The sequence below is a fragment of the Mus pahari genome, chromosome 9 (genome assembly GCF_900095145.1).
Source record: "Mus pahari chromosome 9, PAHARI_EIJ_v1.1, whole genome shotgun sequence".
Classification (NCBI taxonomy): Eukaryota; Metazoa; Chordata; class Mammalia; order Rodentia; family Muridae; genus Mus; species Mus pahari.
Window position 1 is genome coordinate 9222495 of NC_034598.1, and position 8896 is coordinate 9231390.

The 8896-nt window shown below is 46.9% G+C and overlaps 1 protein-coding gene across 2 annotated transcripts in view; it reads right to left on the reverse strand.

Annotated features, from left to right (window-relative positions):
- Positions 1-1245: 1245 nt before the first annotated feature.
- Sobp (sine oculis binding protein homolog) overlaps positions 1246-8896 on the reverse strand; it is a 174414-nt gene continuing 166763 nt past the window's right edge. The window contains exon 6 of one of the 2 annotated variants that reach the window (XM_029542272.1): positions 1246-3381. The gene's annotated coding sequence lies outside the window, so the exon portion shown is untranslated. The remainder of the gene's footprint in view (positions 3382-8896) is intronic. The other variant, XM_021204786.2, reaches the window with a different exon arrangement.

Here is an 8896-nt window from a genome sequence, read left to right on the forward strand (position 1 = left end):
CTCTGAGGAAATGACCCCTCTGGGGAAGTGACCCCTCTGAGGAAGTGACCCTTCTGAGGAAGAGATCCCTCTGAGGAAGTGACCCCTCTGGGGAAGTGACCCCTCTGGGGAAGAGACCCCTCTGAGGATATCAGCCACTTCTCCCAGTCCAGACAGAGGCCTATCAAGCTTGCACTTTGCCAGTTGTGTGACTTGGATGGTAACTAAACCCACCGGGCTTCTTCTTACATGTTAAAGGGAAAGAGGCTTTTTCTCGAATACTTGCTATGAAGAGGAAGTGAGGCTGCTGTTCGTGTGTTTAATCCAGGCTGGTTCTTATGCCCTTAACTGTTCTGTTTCTCTGTGTGTGTGGTTTTGATGGTTCAAGACAGGGATATATTCAGAGAACACCAGGATCAGGAGGGAGGGAGGAGAAGGAGACAGTGGCTGGTGAGATGGCTCAAACCCTTTTCCTGTGGGCACAAAGGTACCTTTTGTTTCCAGGAGGGTCAAACTGTTTGCTGGACAATCTTGGAGGACAGACAAAAGCCAGGTCAATATCCTGGATGCATGTCTGTATAGCCAAGTCTAGATGAATGACACTATCAGGGACTTTGACCCCCCGGGTCTGGCATGTCTATGTTCTCACTAGGTCTGCCACTAGGAACTTTACACAGAGCCACTTCCATAAAAGTGATCTTCACTTGGAAGCCTGCAAGAGTTCTCCACACTCCAGAAGAGAAAGAAACCAGGCTTCTAGACTCCACAAGCCGACTGCTTGGAGGATCCATTCATGGTGTCTATTATTTTAATGAGCATTTGGTTTTTTGTTTTTATTTATTTATTTATTTATTTATTTATTTATTTATTTTGACAAGCTAAGTCAGCTAGTCGTGGGATCGCGGACACCCCTGTTTGCTTTGCTAAGTTGGAGGTTTTGCTTTGTTTTCACACATAGAACCTGAGGATCAGCCTCGATTTACCTTGATTAGAACCACAGTTGATGCTCGTTTTACCTTTGGAGTCTTCCGGTATTTTCAGATGAACCGGGTCCATCTGAACAAAGCTGCAGCCAAAGTCCCAGTGGGCCCTGGGGCAAGAGGGGTGAGGTGGGGTCAAGTGGGCAGGGGAGATGGCAGTTGGAGTGAGTAGGACGCAAGGCAAGTGCTTACTCACAGATGGCAGCGACTTGACTCTCAGAATCGAGCTCTAAAGTCTCCGCTGACAAGGTCAGCAGAGTCTGCAGGCCCCAGAACTCCCTTGTGCACACGTGTCTGGTCACAGTTGGGGTAGCTGGCCCAGAAATGGCAGTGTGGGCCATGCAACCCCTGTACCTCATCATCTTTGAAAGCTTACATCATCTTAAAAAGTGTCTCCCGGGACTGAGGGGACAAAAATAAGCACTTTCTATAATAAGGCAAATAACAACAACAACAATCTTAAGAATGAGAAAAGCCAAATAAGCACGTGTAAGTGCGCAGCTGATGTTTCTCAGAGATTTATTTGTCTGACGATTCTGACACGGCAGGAAAAGGAGTACCCAGAGGGGTGGCTGCCTCCTGCAGGGCGTGGCTTGGTGGTGGGTTGTAGGCTGGTTTAGTTTGTTGTTGGAAGTTTTTTTTTTGTTTGTTTTTTTGTTTTTGTTTTCGTTCCCTTTTATAAATCTCTCCCTGGGCTTATGAGCAACCCCTCCCTCCCGCCTCCCTTCCCCCTGCCCCCCAATTTCATGTTTAAAAAGCGAGCTTGCTCGCCAGGTGTGTCCCCCCAAGCTCCCACGGCTCTAATAAATAAGAAGCGCCTGTAAAACAGTAGCTTGACTCGACTGTACAAAGGCGTAGATAGAAATACAGTCTGTACACGCATCCGCGGCCCCAGTGCAGCCGCAAAGCCCCTCCTACCCTCCCCGCTGCGTCTGTCACCCTCCTGCTGAGGCTCCGTGGCCTGGAGGGGCGGGGCACCTGGACCCCTCCAGAGGGAACAATTGCTTTTATTTGAGTCAGTAAACAGATACACTGAATCACAAGGTGATTTGACTTGGTTTTTGTTTTGTGTTTTTTTTTTTTTTAAGTTTTCTTCTTTTTTTTGGATTTTTTTCTTTTCTTTTCTTTTTTCCGTACTCATCAGACTGGGGCACTGCACGACTGTCTCAGCGACTCAGTGCCAGTACACATGTTCTAGAGGACTTCTGGACTCGCAGCTACAACTGTACAAGTGCACACAAGTAAATCTACCCTGTTATCCTCCACCCACTGATTGAGGATCGAATTGCACATTTCTCTTAACCATGACAGGAGAAAGCAAACAGTGAAACAGAATCGGGGTGATCTTTCTCACTTTCTCTCTTGTTTGCATCGGCTTGTCCATACCATTCTAATTATCATGAAAGGACTCTGCGCACAGAGAGATTGTCTCGCTGACTTCCTGGACCACGGAAAACCATCAGGGTTGAAATTTCATCCGAGTCTTTCCTGACGCCCAGCAAATATTCCCCCCTCAGATTATATTACACCTTGAGGGCATTTTGGTCTTCAGTTCAACACTCTTGCTCTGTTCCCAAATGGGGCGCTGTTTAGGGGCATTTCAAGAGAAAGCTGAGAAGAATAAACATTTACCGAGTTCTCTTGGCATTCCGTCTCCGTAAAACCACAGTATAAACTATCCATGCTGCTTCCTGCATCTGGCAGATCGAAAATTAAAAGCCATAAAAGTGTAACACTGAAAATATGGCATCAAAAAGGATAAAGGTGGCCTTTGTAAAAAATAACATGAAAAGTATATTAGCCGATAAAATATTCTACCTCTTCATTTAAAAGTGCATCGTGGGCTGGGCAGAGATGACTCTGAAGCATGGAGAACTCCAGCACCCATCCGTCTCTCCCCACCAAAACGTGAACAGTTCTGTTCCTAAACCATAAAAGCAAATCACAATTCTTATCGTAGCAGCAAACCACAGCAGTTCTTAAAAAGATTTTTTTATATATATATAAAAGGTTCTTATTTTCCAGTCCCTGTCATCCTCTGGCCTCATCCACAGAGCCTTGAAGATGGGGTGAGGATACCTACATTGGTCCTTGTGGAGGGTTGGTGTTTTGTTTTGCTATTTTTTGTTGTTGTTGTTTTTAAACCAGCGAAATCCCTAAGTTCTTCTGGGGAGACTCGAGATGAAGTGGGCAGTAATGGTGGGCCCGGGCTTGATGGGTCCAAGACCTGCTGGCTTCTCCGGCCTTGAGGCCACCAGGGAGAGCCGCTTCCTCCAAGATGTTTAATGACAGGAAGCTGTGTTATTTGCTTGAGTTTTAGCCAGAGGGAGGTGGTGAGCTGACCAGCTGGTGTCATTGGATGGCATGACATGGTTTGCTCCACGCCCTCTCTCCATGCAATGTACCCTGGGAGCGAGTGTTCCTGGGAAAAGATGAGAAGGATCCATGAGAATGCGCTGGACCAAATCTCTACCCAATCTGCCCACCTCCCCCCACCCTGTCTAGCTGCAGAGAACCCGTCAGAAGTGAGAGAGCTGCAGCTCCGGTGCCAGCTCACTCTAAGATGAATCCCAGAGCTGTGGGTTCCGCGGCATGATTTCAGAGAGCTTCATTCAGTCTGCTCCGGATCAGGCCTGCCAGCTTTGTGTGAGGAACTGAAGCCCCAGCTCTCTCTGGAAAACCATAACGAGCGCGATGGACCACGCCCTCCCCAAAGACCACAGCATCCTTTGCAACCAGCAAACACAGCCTCCACATGACTACATGATTAACCAAGAGGAGGTTTTTTGAGTCACCCAGGGTCGCTCGAAAGCCAGACAAGGTCCTAGAGAGAGATGCGGGTCTCCAGTTCCCATAGCAGTGCTTCCCATATGCACGCTGGTGTTTGAGGTCTCAGAGACTCACTGTTATTACTTGTCAAAGGCAAGCCACGGGCAGCTCTTCACATCGAAACAACGCAAGAGCACAAGGTGGTCAGATAACAAATCACCCATGCATGGTGGACCTGAGCTGAGGGTCCAAACCGAACTTTCAAACTAGTTCTGTGGGATGCTATCCCCACATGGCCTACACACTTGAGGCTCCACCTCTTTATCCTTACTGGTTTCTGTTGTTTGCTACCAGGCCCCTCAGTGGAAGCCCAGGCTCTTGAAGAGTCAGGCATTCCCAAGAGGCAACCAATTAGAAGTTTCCCCTGCAAACTGTGACATCCCTGGGGCTCTGGCCTGGGCCATTTAACTCTCTTCTCTACATTAGCTGTCTTGTTGGTCAGCAGTGTCCAACTCAATTTTGTCCAATGAACGAGTTAAGCAGCTGTCTTCCACTATGTCCCCAAGGAGTCCCTCTACCGATAAATGTGGTTGTGAGAAACAGAAAGAGTAAGCTCTGCACAGGAGAGATGGTAAAACACAAGACTCACACACATCTTTATAACCCTGGAGATTCTTGGAATACGGAGCAAACAATTTCCGAGAGATGATACATTCTAGGAGTCACAGGGAACCCTAGAGATAAAATGTGACAATTTCACTTTATAGAAGGAGAAATGGAGGCAACGCAGACCTGGAATTCAGCTCAGGGTTTTAGCAGAACATGGTCAGCCACCTACCGGGAGGACTCCACTAAAGCTCACACGGTCCAGATCCTGGTGTTAATGGCAACGATAATAATCATCAGCCAAAACCAAGGTTTGGAATTCTCAGTGTTCAGGGGAGGAAATGCCTGAGTTCCCTAAATCACATTAAACCGCCAGGTCTGTGTGCAGTTAATATGTATATTAAGTAACCAAAGTGTAAATGCAAAAGGCCACAAATATGCAACGGGGCGGGGCTTATGACAGGGGAGGGGCTACGAGGCCATGGAAATCTCTTCATCTGGCACAGGCAAGTTTGGATATGCGGAAGTTAATCTCCGAGTACAGAGTTTGCATCTCCTAGCCCCCTTCTGTCTGGAGGATGAGAACCCCAAACAAAACCATCAAGAAATGGAGACACATCGGAGACCTCAAGAGATTGCAAAAGAGTTGAGCAATGAAAAGTGGGTTAGAACACACAGGGTCACTTCTGGGGACACTGCGTGGAGGCTGGGAACCCCACCTCTGGGCCTGGGACCAAGAGTGACCACACACTAGAGTTAGGAGGTGCGTGCGTGAGTGTGTGTGTGTGTCCACATTCTTTCTTTTGAAAGGAAAAGAAGAGTGGTTTTTAACATTTCCTTCCAGTAACTGGGAGGTACTACCATTTTTGTTTCAACTATTGGTTCTGTGATGCATATAGCATTTTCCTTTAATGTATTCACAACCCAAAAAAGTGAAAGAAAAAAAAAAAGAAGAGAAAAGAAGGAATCTCTCTCAAATAAGTGTCTTTGTATTCAAATCACCTTTGGACAAAGACCAAGTCGGCCCAGCGACAGCCTATGGAGGGAAAATGTCTAGGTTTTCATAAGAGACTGGGAAATCGGGCTTATAATGAGAGCCGTTCTGGAGCCTTAAGTAGAGCATTTGCCATCCCAAACACTATAATAATCATTATTATTCTCTGGTATCTATTATTGTCTGGTAAATAATATGTGTTTTCCCCCCAAGTTCCAAAGGGTGCAGCTGCATGCGTTCTATTTTTTGCAGCCCCGGGCCTGCTGCTCTGCAAGCCTGCTTACATAGAGCTTATTTTAAGAGCGTGCAAAGGAGACTGCGCGTGCCCTTCCTCTCCTCTCTTGGCACACTTGTGCACCTGGGACATCCCCAAAGGCCAGAGGGTGGCAGTCTCTTTCTGTTGCCAACTTTTGAAGCAGGGGTGGTATTACAAATTCAAGGCAGACACCCTTGTTGGTGGCACGGGCTACAAGCCTGGTGTTACAGCAAGGGAGCAAATGTGGTCTCTACTCTCCCAGTTTTCAATGGTAAGTTACATATGGAAACTTCTTAAGTAGGCGAGAGATAGCCTTGGAGGTTCAGAAAGTGGTCATGTCAGAAGCTAAGGAGCTTTCTCACACAGCAAAATCCTATGGAAAACCTCTCTCCATTGTCTAGCTGTGTACATAGAGGAGAAACTAAAAGAAACGGCAGAGGCACCCGCGTGCCCATCCCAGCCATCTTTGTGCTCTTGGCCATGTTTCTCTCTAGCTCTTCCTCAAGGCTTGATGAGGGATGCCTGGGTGGTACTCTCTGCCATCTCTTATCTCCCTCAGGCTCCTTAGGGACTGTTGGCAAAGGTCAGTACATACAGTCTTGCAATTAGAGAGTAATCTCTTGTCACTACATAGGGAAGGTGCTCTTTCTGGATCTTCAAGTCCAGAGCTTTAGAGTGACTTTTGCTCTGGACATGAGTACACACATACAAATGTGTGTGCACACACTCCTGTGGCAGAGATTTCTGGAGTGCCTCTCAATGCAAAGGATTCTGGGAAAGTGCCCGTACTTGTACCTCACACTTCAGGTTTTCTTTGAACGATGGGTTTTGTCTGAAAGCAGGATAACTCATCTGCGTTCCACGCCACATGCTATTTCCCATAGACAAAGCCTAGTAGTGCCACGATGCACGGTCTCTATGGCCAGCTGTCTTCAAATACCAGACATGCCTTCCCTTCTACCCAGCAGAGAGATACGCTCTCACAGAATGACAGTTGCCCACAACAAAGGCTGAGACATACTCTGTCTACCCGCCAAGTTCACGGGGAAGCAGTACTGAAAAGGTGATTCAACTGCCCATAGAACTTTCCAAAGGGTTAAGAGCAAAGTGGAGCCCTGACACTGTTAAGTTCTTTTAAAGCCAATACCCTCAAAACCCGATCATTCTCACATTTACCTCTTCGACTGAAAGTCTAAGATGCATGCTGCTGCATTTTAGAAAGTTCCCAGACAAACGTTCCCAAAAGTGTGGACCAGGAAAAATTAAAGCTCTCATTTTAAACCCAACCATGTCAAGCTAGCCTTTCTGTGATGTGAGACCCCATCTTTGACCAGAAGCATGCCAATTTAGTCTGTTATCCAATTTTTTACTTTTATTCCTTTTCTTAAATACCTCATAATTTGCATAATCAAAACCTAGTAGGTGTGTCCTGCTCATTCATAAAGGCAAGCCTCCTGTTGGCCGCCATATTTCTTCCCAGGTGTTTAAAACCCCATGGCATCGACTGTGATAGGCAAGAAATGTCCCCTGCCAAGGCGTCTTTCCTTTGCCCAATTATTCTGGCCCTAGCCGAGATCCGCTCACTTGAATCCCGCTGCCCATCACTTATCAGAGTTAAATACAGCCATTACGTGCTGGCGGAGGCTTCCGTGTTTATCTGGGACAATAACGAGTCCCCAAGGACAGACGGCTCTCAGGTAGCAGCGGCTATTCTGGGACACTCACAAGGGTAGAGCCCTGTGGTCAATGAACAGAGCCGCCTGCAGCAGCTGATAAACTGTGAGCTTGATGCCAGATAGGGGTCCTTTACCCAGCTCATGCCAGACAGGGCTACACAGCCTGGGCAGGCTTTGTCACCTCCCATGTCAACCGTTGCTGTCTGAAGAATTTTGAGATGGCTTTTTACCAGGTTGGACATTTTTAATCTTTGAAACGGATGCCATCTCTTTTCTTCTATCTCACTGAGAGGGAATAACTGAAGGATAGCCCTTCTGCTGGAGGGCGTGTGATTGGAAGAGGAGGCTGTGCAGGGGTACACAGCGCTTTTGGATTACAACTCCATCACTCACCCTGTGGTTCTGATAAGCTACTGCTCACGTATTTTTAAAACCAAGTACACTGCATCTGTCTGTCTACTTACCTACCTACCTACCTTCCTTCCTATGTCCCTCCCTCTCCTCTTCCCTCCCTCCCTCCCTCCCTCCGTTCCGTTTTTCAGAAGGTCTCATACAGCCCAAGCTGGCCTCAGCCTTGCTTTGTAGCCTCCTCCTTCCACCTCCCAGATTACATGTGTTAACACCACACCAAGTATTTTGGGTTTATTTCATTTAAGCACCCACTTCAATCATAAACAAAGCTAACAACACATCCTGGATTAGACGATGTCACAGAGAAAACAATTTGCCAGGACGGTTAAGAAAATGAGCCACTTGGGATCTCCTTCCAGAAGCAACCTCACCCCCTCACAGCGAGAGCTGGCCTCCGTCCCTATTTATTTCCTTGCTTTTTCTCCTTGACCAGTGATCAGGTACGTTATAATGTCTGAGCTGGAAGGAGCCCTAGAGATGGGCACCATTTAACTCCTTCAAATTAGCAAACAAGAAATCAGAAATATTCTCTGATAAGAAAGAAAAAAGTATGTCTTCAGGACTAGAGAAATGGTTTGGGGTTAAGAGCACTGGCTGCTCTTCCAGAGGACCCAGGTTCAATTCCCAGCACCTACAGGGCAGCTCACAACTATTTGTAACTCCAGTTTCAGGGAGTCTCATGCCTATGCACATAAAATTAAATAGTTTTTTTTTAGGGCTGGAGAGATGGCTCAGAGGTTCTTCCAGAGGTCCTAAGTTCAATTCCCAACAACCACATGGTGGCTCACAACCATCTTTAGTGGGATCCAATGCCCTCCTCTGGTGTCTGAAGACAGTAACAGTGTATGTACTCACATATATAAATAAATAAATATAAAAGTACTTTAAAAAGTGTGTTTTTATTCAAATCCTGTCTAGTACCCACAACCAGCTGATAATAAGCCTTTCTTCAGCTCTTCCCCCCACACCCTCTGTGACTATCTGAGCACGTGCCGCTGTGTCCCTACTACAGGTGCTAAATCCAAATGAGCCGAGTGACAACTCTGATCTCTACCTCAGGGTCTTGAAAAGCCTTTGCCAAAACTGTGCCTTGGATGAAAAAAGCCAGATGTCATTGTGTCAGAATTGCGTTTGCTCTCTCTCTCTCTCTCTCTCTCTCTCTCTCTCTCTCTCTCTCTCTCTCCCTCCCCCTCTCTACCTCAGGGTCTTGAAAAGCCTTTGCCAA